Below are 20391 nucleotides of genomic sequence, written 5' to 3'. Positions count from 1 at the left end.
TAATTATTAATCAGGTGCCCAGTGTGTGCCAAGAACTTCTTGGAACAAAATAATGAGCAGTGCAACAGTCCTGTAGCTGTAGAGGTTTATTTCGATCTGACAGCGGTGGTGAGGATCGGATGGAGACAAACAATAAATGAATAGACAAAGAAGTCTAATGCAGGGGAGCTGATAAACAACGCAAAGAACACGGAGAGGACTGACACAGCCAATGTGGGTGGGTTGGCCTGGGAAAGTCCCTGCTGAGAAGGACGGAGTAAGCGTGAACCAATGACTGGGAATGTGGAGGAGGAAACTCCCAGGCTGAGGATCCTGCAGATGCGAGCAAGGCAGGAAATGAAATCAAAGAGGTGTGGAACAGAACAACGGGAGAAACTGAAGGTGGACGGTAAGGGTGATGCAAATTTCCTGGAGAACTTCAAAGCAGAGGATTAATGTTGTCTGATTCACATTTGCAAAGACTCACTCTGGTGCAGGGGGCCGAGAGCGGAGCGTGTGGCTGTCAGGCCTGGGGGGCAGGAGCTATGAGTCCTGTTGTACAGACAAAGCCAAGCTGGGAGCAAAAGTGGACCCCTGATTCCAACACGAGGAAGCAGAAAAATGAAAGGGCAAAGCCGGGAGGCCCTGGCTGTGTCGTCTCCGCCATCCGCCCCCGAGAGCTTCCACCTCCCTGTCAGCGGGAGCGAAATGCCAAAGGGGCCTCACCGTGTGAGTTCAGAGGAGGAAGCCAGCAGCCATGGCTGGGTGACAGTGAGGGAGAATTCTGGGGGGAAGGGATAGTCAGGGGGTCCGGGAGGAGATGGATTTGTGTTTGTTCAGCTGGAGAGAAAAGAAGAAGCGTCCTGGACAGAAGTGACCATGCAGAGGCCGAGAACCGGGAAAGAGGAAATGATACAGTTCAGGGAGACTGCAGCTCCGGGGCCCTCTCAGGGAGGTGAGAGGCAAGGGGCTGAGCAGGCCCTAGGATGTAGTGCGTGCCAAGGTTAATTCAGAGTGGTCAGCACAGGGCATGTCATGAGTCCAGCCTACCGTGGCAACGAGCACATTGGAGAGTAAGAGAACAGTGAACAGCCAGACACCCAGCCTGGCTCGTCAGCACACCCCCGGGAGCGGGCTAGTGGTCCACGTGCATCCGGCCAGCTGGGCAGAGACTGTGTCATTTTTGGAAGCAAAGACAAGAAAAGTGAAAGAATTATTTCTACGGGGATTATCAACTTGGATTTAGACGTGTTGCAGTAAAAGATTGAGAGGTTAATTTTTACTAGCACTCTCACAGCCTTATAATCAGTCAGGCACAGATCTACATATTTCAGAAGTTGTTTAAAAACTCATAATCCCAGGAGGGAATTTTTCCAGCATTACCTGTGTTATTCAGAGGGAAGGCCTGAGGCACACCAGGGTCCACAGCTAGTATGGGCCAGAGCCTGGGATCCAATCCGGGAATGTTGGCTCTGGAGTTCCTTCCTCAGACAGTCAAGTAACGAACGGCACCATCCTCCTGAATGTCAATATCAAAACACCAATCTGTAAGGGGCTGAGCTGACCACATTGCTTGTGTTAGGGGGCCAGAGGGGGACACAGTGGGGTGTGTCAGTCATTTCAGCACTAGTGAATAGGAAGTTTGAGACCATCCTCAGGGACCTGCCCCCAACATAAAAAATAAAGATATTTGAGTTTGTCCGGCAAATCTCTAACTTTAGGGCAAGATATGCAGACTTACTCGAATCCCTAGCTATTGGAGACCAGTACCCACTAGGCCTCTCAGTACCACACTCTAGCCAGTGTGACAGGGATTCACTGCCCCTTCCTGCTCACACTCACACTGACAGCATCCAAGACACACCAGGAGCATAATTACCACTATAGGTGTTGCTCGGTTGAGTTTCCCGGTAGAGTGAGGCCCATCTCCTAGATTACAGTACTGTATGTGGGTGACAAACACAGAATCTGCAGTCGCACTTCTGGATTCGAAGCTTAGCTCTGCTGTTTGCTAGCGCTGTGACCTTGAAGACATTAGTTACCCTCCCTGTGCTCCAGTTTCTCCATACATAGACTAGGGATGATATTCGTAACTTCCTCATGTTATTCCTGTGAGGATGGCATGAGTCCATATATGAAGTATTTAAAGAGTGCTGGCTCACAGCACAGGCCAGCAAATTACTGTTACTGCTAGCTCTTCCCGTTACTACCGCCATCAGTATTCTTAGGAAGGTTAGACAGGCCGCCTTACAAAGACATTTTCCAAACCAGTCTTCGTCTCTCACTCTCCCTGTTGAGGCCTCCACTGGCTCCAAACCCAAACCCTCCAAGTTGTCACCTGAAGCCATGACTATTGTGATTGAGGGTTTCCCTGACGAGGGCCACACCATCCTCCTCCTCCTGAGTGGTGCCGCGTTAAATCGTGAGCACCAGGGCCCCGGCTCAGGACCCAATCTTCAGTAATATATACTCATATACATGGGTACACATGCACAAACACAGGCGCACACACATGCTTTCCTGAATTGCAAGTTCTGCCTTCCAGTCTATTGCACTGGAGAGAGGGGTGAAGACCAGGAAGGTGGAGCTACAGAGATCCAAGTAGGGCCTTGGGTCTTCCACCTGCATGGACTGCACCGTGAGAAGCCCAGAGCACCCAGCGATTGGATCCCAATCCAGTGCTGCTGCGGATGGGTTTGGTGGACATGGTTGACATCTACAGGCATCAGCAGTGGAACTCAGCCTCAGGTGTGGATGGGTTTGTTTAACCCTTTGAAAACTTTAAGAATGAAACTCAACATTCCCCAGGGGAGAAGGTGCTTTGCCTCAGGACTGCAACATCCACTCCTGCCTGGCTCCAGCTTGCTGCTGCCCTGCACCTTCACTGCCCACCCCTCAATGATAAGAGCAGAGTCTTAGACTAAATCCCCCACCACACACACAAGTTCTTCCTCTGGAGAATCTTGGTGGATAATGGTGTCCTCCAACTTTCAGTCCCAGTGATGTCTAAGGCAAGGAGGAAGAACGAGAAAAGTGAGGCAGCTTATAGTTACTAAAATAAAGGAGGAGAGAGCAGGAAGGAAGGAAGGAGAAAGGGAAAGCAGAGGGGAGGAAAGGAGGAGAGAAAGTAAACAGTGAAGGAAATGCAACAGTTAGGTGTTTTTTTTTAAATCTAGAATCTAACACCCTGCAGACAATTTTTCAAAGAGAATGATTCTGTCCCTGGCTGAATTATACTTAAAAATTACATATAATTAGAGAAATTGACTATTTGGGCAGTCAGTCAGATTGTAGCCCCTGGATCTATTGAGCAAGTGGCAGGTTGAGTCCCCCGGATAAACACAATCCCCATTTGAGAGTGACAGATTTGGAACTGCTGTCCAAGTCCTCTTTACAAATGGAGCCCAAGTAGATGGAAGCTGGGTGATGGGAAATAACTTGGCCAGAATCACTTAGGAGGCCTGGTCGAAGCTGCTGGGAGAACTGATGCCTCCTGGTCCTGTGTCCTGTTTTCTTTTGGACCCATGATGCAGAGAACTAGAAGAAAACCCCTCCTGGTCTCTCATCCGCCATTTCTGATTTCCCATGTGCTCCATTCCCAGGACTAGGAGGCAAAACGCACTCCCGCTTCCGTCACAGAGGTCTCAGCCATCAAGCCTGGCCAAGGGAGGCCTTTGGCTGAGGCAGGGCCTGGGGAGCTTGGGAGGATCTGGGTGCTCACAGTTCGTAAGTTGGCATCAGCTGAATGGCCTGCGTGCTGGGCTGAATACCCACGTGACCCGAGATTTTGCAGGAACGGTGGTTAGGAGGAGTCAGGAGCTCTTGCTGTTGCCTAGCGATGACATCACAAGCTTGACATGCAGCTGGAGTTTGCAATGGAGTTCTGAAGTCAGGAGGCGGAGGAGATGCATTTTAAGGACATGGAATATGAGCTGGTTTCACCAGGTCACGGCGAACCCACTACTATTAGAAGAAAAGTCAACTGCTAGAAAGGTTTGCTGTCCATCTTGGAGACTAGTTACAGGCATCACTACTGACATTGGGAAGTTATAACATCACACATCTTACGGATATGCCTAGTCTATTGATCTCTGAGCTGAAATATTAGTGTGACTTGAATTTGTACCAAGTGGTGTCATCATCTGACTGAATGAACTTAGGGCAGTGGGAAGAGGAAACGGGGAGGCTTGTGCGTGGTCAGAATTGATAAAGTTGCCCAGCAAGGCCAGGCCTCATTGGGGTGTGCTTGCTGCTGAGTTAATGCTCTGGCTTTTGTAGCTCGACTAGGCAGTGTTGCTTGTGAAACAGAAATCTAAGCAGCCAAGGAAACATCTTGGACAAATACCTACATGTATTGACGGCCCTGAGAATACCCGTGTGGCTAAAGCAGACTGGGACCGATGCCCTGAGCTGTCAGAAGAGGGAGCCAGGAGCAACGGGGCAGGTCACTCAGAACCTAGAAATCAGTGAGAAATTTGGGCTACAGCCTAAGAACAGCGGGATTCATGGGAGGGCCTCAGGCAAGGTGGCAAGCATTGGTTTTCATTTTTAAAATGTTGCTATAGCTGCTAGGCAAAAAGTTGATTAAAGGAAGGCGGGCAAGGATTGAAAGGAGAGAGGCTGGAAACCTGCTACAGAAGTGCAGGGTAAAGACAATGAGGGCAGTGACTCGGATGCCAAAAGAGGAAAAGAAGTGAGTGATGGACAGTAGAAGGGTAGGTGGTGGGTGGCTGGCTGGGTGAATGCAGTTGGGTGGGCGATTAATTCAATGTACAGTTTGTGACCTTTGTCCTTGATGATTTCTTGCTGCCTGAACCCAGAGAGATATTTATAGATCTTCTGTAAAAAAACAAAAAAAACAAAAAAAACAAATGTCTTTACCATTTAAGGTTTTCTCAGTCAATGAAGAGTGGGCAAAAATGATAAGCCTAAGCCATCGCACATCCGAAGAACAAGTACGGTGCTGTCCTCCAACTGCAGACGAAGCCACCTAGATCCTTGGAGGTACGCACTCGGTCTTGGAGCAAGAATCCAACTGTTCTAACCCAGTTCTTGGGGTCCCCGGTTTACTGCAGTGGACCCCGGCTGTGCTCATGTGCTGCTCATCCAGGTGGGGAGGAGATGACTGAGGAAAGAAACCAGGGCCGTTGGACATGGTGATGCCCTGCAGCGTCTGGTTTATGTCACCAGGGAGCGTGATCCCCCTGGGGAAAACCACATGGAGGAAAGGGTACAAGGAGCTCCTCTCTGCAGCTTGAAAGGGTGAGAATGCAATGGCTGGCATCTCTCAGAAGCGTGGAGAAGAACAAAGACAAAAGAGGAGTCATGTGTGAGTGTACCTGGCTGTCCAAGGAGGCTGGAAATAGAAATCTAAGCGAAGAGGAAAGGTTCTGAGAAAAGAGAGTTCTAGGAATGTTTAAGACAAAGCAGAAACAATGAAACACTCAGAAGGAAGACTCAGAGCTTGGTCATTTCGGGGTGCTGGGTAGGTATTAAGTAATGGAAAGAAACAGAGCTAGACCGGAAATGAGTAAATGACAGACAGCTGCTCCATGCTGCCCGTGAGTGGGTGTGGGTTTGTATGTAAATGTGCACCAGCATACGTCCATGGCTGTGTGAATTTGTCTGTTTGTAGTGTTGTTTGTATATGCGTATGTGAAAGAAAGATCCTGGAGAGAACTCGGGATTTTCCTTTCATGTGGTGTGGAGGATGCAGGCATGATTTCTGTCGCTGTAAAGTTTAGGTCCATATGGGCTTGTAGTGGGGAGTGGTGCCAGGCAGAAAAAAGGAGAAAGTGATAGACAGAGAAACCAGGAGAGCGAGAGGGACAGAGACAGAGAGATGGGGGTAGAAAGTAGGGGCACTGCTAAGTGCAGAGTTTTCCCACCTCTGTGGTCACCCCCAACCCACCCAGAATCCCTGCTGTCCCAGAATGGTTTAAATTTCCATGCACTGTGTTTAGCCTGCCCATTTTGTGACATGTTTGTCCTCTGAGCCACTAGAAATTGCTTAGAAAAGGACCTCATTCTTTTCAGACCACTAAAAACAGTTTTGTTTCTTCTTTTTCCCCAACACCGTCTCTTGGAGTTGAATGATTCTTGGAAGCCTATCTCAGCGCTGTGGTCAGGTAACAAAGGCCTCTGGGTTATCCTGAGAAGGAAGGAAAATTTAGAAAATAATAATACTTTTCTTGCCCTCTCAGGTGACTCTGGAAGGGAAGAGTAAAACTCAATTCCCTGACTTCCCTGGAAGGTAGATTTGATAGAAACTTAGCAGGTAGTGGCATGCTCAGAGAAAGTAAGATTGAACTGAGGAGTCAGTGAATATTCCCAGAAGACACAGTAGAAAGATTTGAAGGAGGGCAGCTGGGATGCTAAGTTGTTGACTTGGTCTATTCTTGGTCAGAGTCTTTTCTTGTAGAGCTCAATTCAAGTCAGACCAACCTGGATAGAGAAGAGAGCGCCTGATCCTTTTGTCCCTAAGAATCACTTACACAAGTTCACTTGGGAAGCACTGAGAGGTGTGGTGGCTTAGAGACAGACCAACAGAAAATGCTGAAAGAACAGCTCTGTGGCGCACAAACTCAAGCTCCCAGGCTGAAGTGATCCACTCGGCAAAGACAGAGCATGGACGAGGTGAGCACACTGGTCTGTGTGCCGGGGCACAGGCAGGTGTGTTGCCCACATGTTCACACTTTCCTGAGTTTTACAGCTCACAGGTAAGTCTGCAAATTAGATGGTGCAGATAGAGACAAGACACAGATTGGACAGAGTGATAGGAGCCCCTGGGAGGTTTCAGCACAGAAGTGGCATTCTCTGCATGCTGGATGGAAGCAGGATTGAAGGGGGGTGACAAGAGCAGAAAATGAGCAGGCCAGCTTTGAGTCCACTGCAGCTGTCTGGGCAACCAGTGATGGTGCCTGGAACTCAAGCACTAGGCTGTGGTTTTCTCTGCACTCACCCAGAGAGCTCAAGTTGAAAAGAGCAGTCATACCAAGTGATGGTGAAGAGGAAAAGTGAGTGAGCCTCTTATACATGGTTGGATTACAAATTGATATAAACAGTTTTTAAATTTCTTGACAGTATTTTCTAAAGTTAAACTTGCACATAGCCCGAGAGCCGGCAAGACCCTCTTCCCCACAGAAATGAGTACTCATGTCCTATGAGGAAAACAATGAAGAAGAATACATCAGAGCAAAGCAAGAAAATGAAAAGCCAATCAACAGGAAAATGGGCAAGCAAACAAGCTGCAGAATAACCTGACAGCATGTGTGGGTCTCAGATAATGCTGAGCAAAAGCAGCCCTTGCAAAAGAATACATACCCAGTACATTAATGTGCAATTCAAAAACAGAGATCACAATAGTGGTTACTTTTAGAAGGATACTTACAAGGATGGGACATAAAGGACCATTCAAAGATGCTGGAAATGGGTATCTTATTGTGAGTGGTGACATCGTTGCATTTACATGTAAAAATGAATAGAACTTAATACATAAGATTTGTCTAATTTTTTGTGTTAATTATACCTAAATGATAAAGGGAAAAGATGTAACATGGTAAGCATATTTTAGAGGTAGACCCAAAGATCTAACTGGATGTGCTGATGGAGTGGGGTAAGGATCAAGCTTGGATGAGTATGGGACTTGTATATGGAAGGCTGAGCCTCAGGATGCCAGGAGGTGGATTGCAAATCATTGCAAGTAAAACTTGGTTCACTGGACCATGCCAAGAATAAGAAATATGCCACCGGACTAAATCTGTGGGATACAGGGGTTGTTATAACAACTGGAATTATCTAACACAGCTGTGCTCAGAACCTAGTACAGGGGCTCAGGGATTTATTAGCTTTAGCAAGTGGGAGCGAGGACTCGAAGGCCCAGTGAGCTCTGAGGAGCCTGTCTGGAGTCAGCCACTGGGTGAAGACAGATGAGATGCAGTTGCCTGGTGGCAGTGCAAAGGAATGACTGGGCTGTTTAATCTCTCTGTCTTTGGGAAAAGAGTTCAGGAACTAGGATGCAACTATCTGTGGATATGAAGAGATGCAGCTATGGGGTGCTAGCAGTAACAGTCATAGAGAATTTTTTCATCTATCCATCCATCCACCCATCCATCCATCCATCCAACCTCTATCCATTCATCAGTCCGTCTGTCATCCATCGATCCACCACCCATCTATTCCTCCCCTCCTATATGCTGAGCACCATGAAAGCAGAGAACAACTAACCCCAAGTCTTGTCTGTTTGAATATCAAAAGCTTGTAAGATGAGTGAAGGTGGTTACCATTTCACTTTTGAGCCAAACCTTCTTAGAAATGCAGATGATCCTGATTTACTATGTTTCCACTTACAAATTTTCAGCTTTACAGTGGTATCAAAGTGTGTTCATACAACTATTCTGTTTTTTACTTTCAATGCAGATCTGAGTTAACTACATGAGATGTTTGATGCTGTATTATAAAGTCAGTTTTTCCACTAAATAATTTTGCCTATAGGCTAATTTAAATGCTCTGAGCACCTGTAAGATAAACATAGGAATCAGACAAGGTAGTGTATAATTATAATTAACTATAATTCCAGTACTCTTGGAGGCTGAGGCAGAAGGATTACAAATCTGAGCCCATTGTGGGTGATTTAGTGACTTAGCAAGACCCTGTCAATAAACAACTAGATGATATGGATAGTAGATAGATAGACAGATAGATAGGAATGTAGCTCAGTCCCAAATACTGATAAAAGGAGTAGGCCAGGGTATGTATGGCTATGATACATTTTTTTGTTCAGGTGTACTAACTGCATTTTCAACTTGAGGTATTTTCAATTTATAATGGGTTACTTTGATGTAGCCCCATGGTAAGTCAAAGAGCATCAGCAGGCATTTTACTGTACCCCTTACTCTGAGAAGTACTTTGGAGACTTTGGGCACAGCCAGTCCAGGTTGCCCTGTGGCCCTGTAGAAGGAGCAGGTCTAACCGTGACAGGCAGGAAGAGACTACCGGAGCAGCCCAGTGCAGGGCACTGGAATAGCCCAGCAGGCATTCTTGCTGGATTCCCTGGTTGCCTTAAGGACAGTGACTAATCCTACACCTGGGGGAAAGTGACATTCTACCTTGTGAGATGCCTTCCTGATGCCTCTCTGGGCTTGGGTCAAGGAAGGGGCAGAGTCCTCCATGGAAACATTTATGGGCACATTATGGAAACTGCTCCTGGAGCAGAGGCCAGATGGAAGAGATGACAACCCTTTGGGCCAGGCCAGGCGTCTCTCCAGTTTCTCCCTGAGGTGTCTGGGGGCACAGTCTCAGCACAGCCAGAGCCCTGTGGCTGGGAGCTCCAGTTGTCTAGCTTTCTGGGAGACATGAGGGTATGGATCTCTTATAAAGTGAATTTGGTGGTATCCATCCATCCATCCAACCTTCTATCCATTCATCAGTCTGTCTGTCATCCATCGATCCACCACCCATCTATTCCTCCCCTCCTATATGCTGAGCACCATGAAAGCAGAGAACAACTAACCCCAAGTCTTGTCTGTTTGAATATCAAAAGCTTGTAAGATGAGTGAAGGTGGTTACCATTTCACTTTTGAGCCAAACCTTCTTAGAAATGCAGATGATCCTGATTTACTATGTTTCCACTTACAAATTTTCAGCTTTACAGTGGTATCAAAGTGTGTTCATACAACTATTCTGTTTTTTACTTTCAATGCAGATCTGAGTTAACTACATGAGATGTTTGATGCTGTATTATAAAGTCAGTTTTTCCACTAAATAATTTTGCCTATAGGCTAATTTAAATGCTCTGAGCACCTGTAAGATAAACATAGAAATCAGACAAGGTAGTGTATAACTATAATTCCAGTACTCTTGGAGGCTGAGGCAGAAGGACTACAAATCTGAGCCCATTGTGGGTGATTTAGTGACTTAGCAAGACCCTGTCAATAAACAACCAGATGATATGGATAGTAGATAGATAGACAGACAGATAGGAATGTAGCTCAGTCCCAAATACTGAAAAAAGGAGTAGGCCAGGGTATGTATGGCTATGGTACATTTTTTTGTTCAGGTGTACTAACTGCATTTTCAACTTGAGGTATTTTCAATTTATAATGGAGACCCTGTCAACCAGATGATATGGATAGTAGATAGATAGACAGACAGATAGGAATGTAGCTCAGTCCCAAATACTGAAAAAAGGAGTAGGCCAGGGTATGTATGGCTATGGTACATTTTTTTGTTCAGGTTTCAGGTGTAAGGGGGAAAGTGACATTCTACCTTGTGAGATGCCTTCCTGATGCCTCTCTGGGCTTGGGTCAAGGAAGGGGCAGAGTCCTCCATGGAAACATTTATGGGCACATTATGGAAACTGCTCCTGGAGCAGAGGCCAGATGGAAGTGATGACAACCCTTTGGGCTAGGCCAGGCGTCTCTCCAGTTTCTCCCTGAGGTGTCTGGGGGCACAGTCTCAGCACAGCCAGAGCCCTGTGGCTGGGAGCTCCAGTTGTCTAGCTTTCTGGGAGACATGAGGGTATGGATCTCTTATAAAGTGAATTTGGTGGTCAAAACACCCTTCCTTGACAGTGCATCCACATGCAGTGAAGTTGACTGGCAGTTGGGGCAAAGCATGGGCTGAAGGACTGAACAATGAAGGTTGACTAGTTGTTGCTTGGAGGGGCTGCTCCTGCTGAGAGTACATTCTGAGAAAGCTGGATGTGCTGAACTTATTGCTGCAAAAGGAACTTGACCTGTCCATTTGTATTTGGCAGCATACAAAGCAAGTTCACTGGCTGGGTGTGGTGCCATACACCTATAATCCCATAACCTAGGACACTGAGGCAGGAGGATTGTAAATTCCAGCCCAGTCTGGTCAGTGAAGTTTGCGCAATCTGAAGGCACCAACTTCTTGAAGCTGCTCTGAAATCCTCTTTTCTCATTAATTATAGTCCTTTTCTGAGAACTAGCTATGCAGTACCTGATTTAATTCCTGCTACTGCTTATACTATCACCTTTACAGAGCAGAGTATCGATGCTCACAGAGGTTAAGAAGCTGCCTAAGGTCGCTCTTTTCCTCAGAGCCAGAGCCCAGATCCCAGTTATGATCTCTCAGTTGCCATTCCTAATGGGTACTGGCTTTCTTCCGCCCATGCTGGTTCTATGGAGATCATTCAGAAGGGTCTGGGGTCCCTGTAGGTTCAGGGAGCCAGGCATGCAAAACCCATCTCCCAAAATAAACTCTTGCAGATTCCAATGAATTCCACCTTCCCCCACCCCCATAATGAAGGAAGCAGCCAGCAGAGAGATCTTGCTTTGCTTGTCAAGAAGCTCCAAATTAGAAAGCTAGTTAACAATTCATCTAAAAGAAGCAGAGTCCTCCAAGCATATCCAAATTAATATTTATAGAGGGAATGCCTGCTCAGACCCAATTATGCTGAGGGCCTAGAAGCCGGGAAGAAGTGATGCACAGAGCAGGGGAGGAAGTGAGAGGTGGGCGGAGACCCCAGGGAGAACAGCAGGACTGTGCCCAGGACAAAGTGGGGGTGTCGATTGGGGTGCATAGGTAACTCACCTCCGGACCTCACACCCGGATCCAGGTGAGCACAGCACTTCACCACAGCCTCGGTGCTTTCTTCAGCACAGAAGGTGGACAGAGTTTACCTTTGCAGGTGATGTAGACCGGAAGCCTTCCGAAACTGGGGAGACAGGAAAATTTGCAGATGGGACACTTGCAGTGCCTGGGGATCCTGTCCCATTACTTTCTGTCTTTGGTTCATTTTCGCCAAGAGGATGGAGCCCTGACCTGGTTGCCCAGATTTTGGGGGAGGCTATAGAAAATTCAATGTTAATGTGAAATCTCCATAGCAACTAATTCACATTTTTAAGTAGTACAAGCGTTGAACAAAGCCTGTTTGTGTCATTTTGGGCCCCCCTGCTGCTGTAGGACATAATCTCCAGCTTAGAGGTGGGAGTTAGAAATTATTTCCAGTGGTTTTGATGAAGTTTTACTATTTTTGCCTCGTATAATTTTTTCAGCACTGGCTTAAGACCACTGGATCTGTAATGGCACTTCTCTAGGTCGTAGTGAATTTAGTCCTCTGCAATCCCAGAACCTGAAGTCTGTTTTAGAGGCACCACCTACCACGGAGAGAACCAAGAAGTAGTCTTTATCTTAGCTCTTATTCCCAAGAACTTAATGCCATAATCAGAATATTCTCCTGCCAGCCCCCTATCCAGTGACCCTTGTTTTTGGGCCCCGGTTCTCTAAATATCTCCTTCCCATTCATCTTCTATAGAGGCCCCTTGGGAGCTTTGGAAAATGCACGTCTGACCGTATCATTCTACTCAAAACCATCCAAAGATTCTTCTTTGCCCTCCTAAAAGAGACTGACCTCCTCAGAATGGCTGGCAGTTCTGACCCCAGAAGACGTAGCCACCGAATACCTTTTCTGCTTGCTCTCCCACCAGCTTTAGCCTCACGTTCTGTTTGTTTAGAGCAGCAGAAAGTGGTTTCGAGGAACTGGAGCTGAGCCCAGGACCCCTGTTACCCAGCTCTAAGCTGCCACAGCTGCTACTCATCTATGCCTTTCCTTTTCTACTTAACCAATTCATCTATTCTCAGCATAATGGCTAAAACCATCATTACAACTTTGGACCAGCCCACGTTTCTTCCTTTCTTAAAGCCTTCTAAGAACGTCCTGTTTCTCTGGGAATGAAGGTCAAATTTTCGCTGCATTTTATAGTTAACATTCACTGGTACTTATGTCCCAGGCTCTTTTGTAAGTGCCTGGCATCTGCTAACACATCAGACGACCAGCTGGGGTCATTTCTCTAGCCAGTTCCACTGGACCTGTGGGCGTGGAGGCACAGAGGGGGGAGCAGCTGGAAGTAGCCATTGGGCACACAGCTGGGAGGTGGGGAATGTGAAGGGACGGGCTAATTCCAGGGCCCAGAACTTCATCCACTGAACTGCTGTTTCCCAACATTCTGGAACAGCGTCCTGATTTCATTAGTTTCACAAACAAAAGAGAGTTTCACTCATCGTACTGTTATTTTCACAGTGATTTTTCACATTCGTTGCCTCCTTTGCTCCCGCTGCTGCCCACTTGGAAATGCTTCCACCCGAGCACCGTGTGCCTGTGCGACTCTCCGGCCCAGGGGCTGGCACCCCCTACGTTACAGAACCAGCCTCCCTTCTTCTGCAACAAGGCCGTCCACTTTTCTATACTGTACCAGTTTTCTCCGCCCTGGAGGTCTTTGTACCGGGCCCTGGCTGGGTGGCCTGAGCTCAGTGGGGCGAAGCAACTCCTGCAAAGCCGACGTGCAAAGTCCAAACAGCTCAGCTTCTACTTGGCTTATGATGCGTCTTGTGTCCCATCCTTGGCTGAAGGAGAGCAAGGGTGTCTTGCCTGATACCCTGACCGGGGTAGCTGGCGCATTGGTGCAAGTCAGAGAAAACTATATCTTCTGTGGCACAGGCACAGCCCTCTAACAGTGTGAGAAGCTGATGAGCAGCCTCTGGCTCAACTTCAGGCCTCCAATAAACCTTCACCAGGAACTCTTGTGCAGTGCCCAACCTGCACAACCACAAGTGGCAACCTAGCTAGGCCTACTCACAGAGGGAGAGTGGGAATTTCCCGAATGGAGATTGAGGTCTGTCACTAAAGAAGTGAGCATGTCTGCTAAGCAGCAACAACAAGCAAACAAATTAATTGATTTTTAACAGCTATTTTCAAAAAGTAGTTGAAAGGCTTTACAAATACTAAGATTTTAATGTCTTCTCCCAAGCCTATCTGTGGTATCGCTGTCCACAGTGTTACTTACTGCGACGTTAGTCTTAATTGTCACGTGAAGTGGCTTGAGAGCCACCTAAGAGCTTAGAAAGCACACTTCAGGGTGTGTCGGGGTGGTCCAGGCCTGAGGACTGCAGTTGGCCCTTTGCTCTTTACACCCTCAGTTCAGCGTTTTCCGCTTCCTTGCTGTCCTCCGGTGATGCTCTGCCCCTGAGCCCGCAGCCATCGCTGGAAGCCTCTGAAGCACAAACCACAGTAGACTCTTCCCCTTTCAGATGTGCATGTGCATTCTGTCCGAGCAATGGGACACTGACCCATACGGCTACCTCTCGTCAACTGCCGAACTGAAAATACTCACTGGAAAATGCCAGAAATATACGGTTCATACATCTTAAACCGTGCAGCCTTCTGAGGAGCATCCTAAAAGTACCTGTTCCTCTCCACTCCGCCGAGCGTGAGTCATGGCTTGGCCCGGTGTATTTGCCCTGGATGTGCCCTGCTGTGTCCCCTTCACCCTTTAGCGACTGCCGCCTCACTTACCAGATCACCCACCGTGGTATCACGTTGCTTATGTTCGAGAGACTTATTTTACTTTTTATTTCTTTTACTTAATAATGATTGCAAAGGGCAAGAGTAAGGGTGCCGAGGAGACACAAGGGTATACATCATGGAAAGACGGATAATTTGGTCCATATTTGTACACAGACAGTTTGGTACAACATTGCAGGGGAGAGAGGAAAAAATATCGCGCATATGGCATTTAGGACTACCGTGCTTTTGGGTGTCCCTTGAAGGTCTTGAAACGCACCTTCACAGTAAGGGTGCCGAGGAGACACAAGGGTATACATTGTGGAAAGACGGATAATTTGATCCATATTTGTACACAGACAGTTTGGTACAACATTACAGGGGAGAGAGGAAAAAATATCACGCATATGGCATTTAGGACTACCGTGCTTTTGGGTGTCCCTTGAAGGTCTTGAAACGCACCTTCCATGGACAAAGGGAAACACTGATTTTTAAAGTATTCTCAGTGTAATAGGTTCTCAGTTTTAGAAACAATGCTCTAGACTTTTCTTGCACTGACAGCTACGGTTTCTCTGCAGGATCAAATAATTGTTTTTATTGTCCCCTTTTCCTGGAATGTTTATAAATCCCACACACGCATCTCCAGCAGTCAAAGCTCCTGCTCTCACTGCCAAGGGTGCTCGCTTGACCCGCACCTGTCTGTGGCCACACTTCTCAGTCCCTGCCTGGGCACACGTCCGTGCCCATCCCTCCAGACTGCGACTGCACACAGGCAGGATCGGACAGATTCACAGCAGCCCAGATGTATTACCCCAGAAACCAAGCCTCGGTCCAGGGACTTGGAAGGGTTGCCCTCGCCGTTCCATTTTCTGCTAAAACCCCACCCACCCTGAGCTGACCCTCAAGGTTAGGCATCCTGTTGGCACCTCTGAGTCTTCAACCCAAACTCATTTCCACTTGAGTCTGAAATTTCCGCTATCCCCAAATCTCAGTGGTTCAGACTTCCTGGGTATTAATTCTGGCCTGCACCGAGGTGCGTTTTATTTGTTTTTGTTTGCATTTTGTGTCTTTGGCTCTTTAGACAAGTTAAGTTAGAGCAGTACCTCTTCCTGCCTGCAGTAAAGCTTCCCATCCTACTTCGCACTCAGTCTCAGTTAACATTCTAGAGTTCCTCTTCACTGCCTTTGCTTCTCCAGAGTTTTCAGCTTTCACTACAGCTTAAGCTATATCCTGAAAGAAAAATCCCTCATATACACACTGCCTTTCATCTACCTGAGGCTCAAGGGCTGGTGCTATCTCCCAGGCTCTCTTTGCTCCCGCAAGAGAAGCAGCCAGGACTTGAATGCGAAGGATGGTGTGCCCCAAGGGTTTTGCCGGATCTGCGCTTGCAGGTTTTCCTTGATGTGCTGGACACAGATGAGAGAGGGATTTCAGAGAGCACTCCTGTCTCTGCTCGGTGTCAGCAGCTGCTCCTAAGTCAACAGAGCACTGGTGTGTGTCTGGGCTGAAGAGAACAGAAGTTGCTCAAATTGTTTTCCATCCCCTCTGAAACCAATAAGTGCTACTCCGTTGCTTGGAGCAATGGAGTTCCTGAACAGTGCCCCATCTTGATGTCAAATCAAATCTTAATCTTGTCAGATGCCGGCTCTGTGAGCTTCTAGGAGTAGGCAAAGAGCCAGCTCGGGGAGCGGGGGGTCCAATTCCAACTGGCCCATGCAGGAGCTGCAGTGACTCCCTTTCTCCAGGTTCCAGAGTGAAGGCTGCTGGTCCTGGCACATCCTGTGTTCTTACAGATACTTTCCAGTGGATTTAATGCTGCCATGAGCAATAGCACTGCCCAGACCTGATGAAGAGCTGTTAAGGCATGCTCTAGGACCCCAAAAATCCCAAACAATCCCAAACTTTCTTCCAGACTCCATGTTCTGACCTAACAAACATATCCAACTGCGCAGCAGCTCCAGAGACAAGAGGCTATGGTGGTGAGAATGAATCGCTGCTTTTCCATCCGCCCTTCTGCTCACCAGGTGCTTGGGCTGTGGGTGCTCAGTACTCACCTGGCGGAGTCTCACTGGAGCTGCCCCACAGGTGTTGCACTTTTGGCCTCAATCCAGCATCCTTGGTTAGGATTGATCGTAGAATCCAAAGTCAAGTTTGCATCTCATTAGCTGTGCGACCTCAGCTGCGTTCTGATTCTCACTTCTCTCGCCTCAGAAACAAGGATAACATAAATATGTGCTTTTCAGGGTTGAAGTAAGGGTTTGTCAAGATAATTCAGGCAAGAAGTTAACCAAGTGTTAACTACCACGGTAATAAAAATTGCTTCGCTATTACTACTCACACATACACTGCGTTTTCTTTGAAGTGTGACCTGCATGCACTATAACACACAGATCACAAGTGTACGTTTTGCCGTCACTCATCCAAACACCACTCAGACGGCATTTCCAGGGCTCTGAAGTTCACTCGTGCCCTGCTATGTTTTGGATCTAAAATGTCCCGGAAGTGGACGTCTTAGATGTGTGGAGGGTGATAGGAACCTGGGCTGCTGTTCTCATCAGTGTATCCACCAAGCATGAGTTCCGTCGCTGACTGCGCTGTTATTAGGTGGGGCCTGCTTGGAGGTGGGTCGCTGGAGGCATAACCTGGAAAAGTGTACTCTGTCCCTGGGTCTCTGTCTCTGCTTCTTGGCTGCCGTGGGTTGAACAGCTTTCCTCTGCTTTTCCCTTCTTCCATGCCATTGCTACTTTGGAGCCAGCTGACTGTGGACTGAAACCACGGGTTAAAAGTAAATCTCTCCTCTTAAATTGTAGCATCTGGTATTTTATCCCAGTGATGAGAAAGTGACTGATAATGCCCACTTCAGGCAACATCCCTTCCCTAAAAGGCAGCTATTTCCTGACTTCTTAGTTTTACCTGTTCTTGAAAACCATGGAAATAGAATCACAAAGTGCCTACTTTTGGTACATATATTTCTTCTTTCCCTAATTATAGTTTTTTTTTGGAGACTCATTGAGTTTCATCCCTGTTCTGGGTGCCATTTGGTTGCTTTTTCCTGCTAAGTAGTTTCCTAGCCTTAATGTCTTTGCTAGGACAGAGATGGATCCATTCAGATGGCTCCAAGTTGTTGTGCCATTGTACACCACACACAACGTATGCAGCTCCAAGTTGTTCATGCCCTCATCAGTGACTGGCACGCTCACTCTTTGATTTGCACCTCCGCGTGATTAATAGTCAGTGTTCTAATTTGTTTATCTTATGGCTCTAGGGAAACACCATATTTGCCGGATGTTTATCCTCAGCCTCACTTGTTTAAGGACCTTTGAATGTGGAGGAGTTAAAGTCATTTTGGAGTTCTAGAGTCTGGAGCCAAGGTACTGAGCTATGGGTTTACTCCTGTCCAGGGTGGTTCCTCACCAAAGCTGCACTGAGGGGAGAAGCCAGCCCTCCACAGTCCCCCAGGGAGGCAGCATAGTGAAAGTCACCAAATCCACCTAGAATCCTGGGATGGAAAATGTTAGCAGAGACTTCTCAATTTTAGGTGGGTTGAATACATTCCTGAATATCTTTATAGCCATATCCTCATTTTCCTCTGCAGACCCCCAATCTTCTGACCCTATTACCCAGTGCCAGAGTGGTGCCCCTAAAACAGCTTTGACCAAGCTGATGGAAGCTGACTCCCAGGACATGTTTCCGGAGCCCAAGATCGTGGGCGCTCTCGCTGTAGCTACTGGGACAGAAGCATCTTCTGCTTGGCTTGGTCCACTGGTAGCGTGGAAATTTGAAGGAGCTGGGCCCAATCTTCCACCTCATAGGAAGAACCTCCTGAAGAGGTATGGACAGGCAAGCAATGGAGAGGGTGGTGTTTGTATCTGTTGTCTTTTCGTAACTTTATTGAGTTACCATTGATATGTTGGACCTGTGCAATTTAATGCCTACAATTTGAGCTTTGCTACACATATATAGCGATGAAAACATCACCACAGTCACATCAGTGAATCTAACCACAGTCCTCAGAAGCTTCTTTGGGCCATTCTGCAATCCATCCACTCCCTAGTGGCCTGGCCTGTTGCTGTAGATTGGACTTTACTTTCTGCATTTTGTTATAAAAAGATTCACAGACAATAGAGATTGTCAGTTTGGTCTCCTTCAACTCAGGATGACTGCTTTAAATTCTGCCCATGTTGGTGTATGTGTCTTGCTTTGCACCTTGCTGATTGCTGAATGGCAGCCCACTCCGTGGCTCTGCTACAGCTAGGGGTGCTGCATTGTTCTTTCTCATTAGGCCCATTGTGAGTTCAGCCACCATGAAGATCCGGGTACAGACCTCTCCGTGCCATTTCCCTTCACTTATCTTGTGGATACACCTAAGGATTTGAACAAAAATGGCTTGGCCATTTGAAGACTCCATCTTTAACTTTCAAGTTGCCAGACTGGTTAAAAGTGGTCGTGCCGGGTACAGGTTCTCCTCTTATTAGCACAAGTTTGCAGTACACAGTGACTGCAGTCTCTGTGGGGAGTTGGCACATAACACATCTTAATTCCATCTTTTGTCCCTTTTCCCTTCCTTCCTTCCTTCCCTGCATCTCTTGATCTTCTTCTCATTTTGGAAAGATCTATCTCTCTACTTCTTATTATCTATCTTGTATTTTGTTCTTCATTTAATATTGGATTTTTCGTATCAGAGAAACCATGTGATATTTAAGCTTGTGTGTCTAATTTATTTCACTTAATAGTATGGTCTCAAGATGCTTCTATTTACCTACTAACGCCTCAAGTTTATCTCTCTTTACAGCAGAGCCGTGCTCTGTGTAAATATCACATATTCATTGATCTGTTGATGGGCATATAAGACACTCCCAAGACTTAGCTATTCTGAATTATGCTACTATAAACATGGGTGTGCATGTGACACTGTAATGTGATGTCTATAACTCTTTCTAGAGAATACCTAGAAAGGCAACAGCTGTCCTGAATGGAACTGTTAGTTTCAGAAAAGACTCACTGTACTGATTTCCAGAATGGTTGTACTAGTTTACACTCCCACCAACAATGTAGAATGGTTCTTTTTCCCTGCCTCCTCTCCGACATTCATTATTATTTGACATCCTGATGATAGCCACTCTCTCTGGGGTAACATGAAATCTCAGTGTTGTTTTAATTTGCAGTACAGAAAGGGAAGAAATAAAATTATCATTATAGCAAATGTCATCATGTTCTACATAGAAGAGTCAAGAAAAATCTACCAAATGACCCTTGGGATTAATAACCAAGTTCAGCAATGTAGCAAGACACAAAATTAGCACATAAAAAATCAATAGCCTTTCTCTTTACTAATAATAATCCCACTAAGAAAAAATTAGGGAAAAATACCTTTCACAATAGCACCAAAAAAAAAATATTTAGGAATTAACCCGAGAAAGTAAAAATTCTCTACAATGAAGAATACAGTATGCTGAAAAAGGAAAGCAAAGAGGACCTTAGCATATGGAAAGATGTTCCCTATTCCAGGATCATTACAGAGAAATAGCCTGACTTCCAGAATGATCTAAGATCATGGAAATCCAATCTACATACCAGTGCACTCTTCACAGGTCTGGAGAAAACAATCTTAAAATTCATACAGCTTTGTACTCTCACCAAAAGTATTTGTGACTTGGATGTGTTCCACTTCCTTGGTAAGGCCAATCTTTTTATCATTATTATTTTTATCAATACATTAATTATACAAAATAATGGGATTTGAGGTGATATTTCTATACGTGCATTGATCTTGTCCAACTGCCTTTCTTTAGTCTCACCACCAGGACCCTTCCCAGTCCCCAAGTATCAACTTGTGCCTTTAGTTTTAGCCATTCCAGTGGTTGGGTTTCACTTTCATTTTGCTTTCGGTTTCCACAGTGAGAAATGGTGAGCCTGTTCTCTTGGGTTTACACACTGTGCCCATGTATCTTCTTTGATAAAGTGTCTACCAAATCTCTTGGCTATTATTTTAACCAAGTTGTTTTGTTAGTACTGAATTGTAAGAGTTCTTTATGTGATATAAATGGAAGTCTTTTGTCAAATATGTGGCTTGCAAGTATTATTTTACCTAATTTGTCATTTTTCCT

The 20391-nt window shown here is 46.4% G+C and overlaps 1 long non-coding RNA gene across 2 annotated transcripts; it reads left to right on the top strand.

The window, feature by feature from the left end:
• The first annotated feature begins 11415 nt into the window (after positions 1 to 11415).
• LOC104861874 lies at positions 11416 to 18756 on the top strand. 2 transcript variants are annotated; one of them, XR_002025325.1, is made up of 4 exons: positions 11416 to 11560; positions 17550 to 17655; positions 17880 to 18114; positions 18567 to 18756. It is a non-coding gene; the product is annotated as an uncharacterized LOC104861874 (long non-coding RNA). The 2 variants fall into 2 exon arrangements; XR_780140.2 differs by lacking the exon at positions 18567 to 18756 and having other exon boundaries at positions 17880 to 18345.
• Positions 18757 to 20391: the final 1635 nt, after the last annotated feature.

Source organism: Fukomys damarensis, unplaced genomic scaffold (assembly GCF_012274545.1).
Source record: "Fukomys damarensis isolate Sample0158 unplaced genomic scaffold, DMR_v1.0_HiC HiC_scaffold_34, whole genome shotgun sequence".
NCBI classification, from domain to species: domain Eukaryota; kingdom Metazoa; phylum Chordata; class Mammalia; order Rodentia; family Bathyergidae; genus Fukomys; species Fukomys damarensis.
This window is presented reverse-complemented; position numbering and strand designations above follow the sequence as displayed.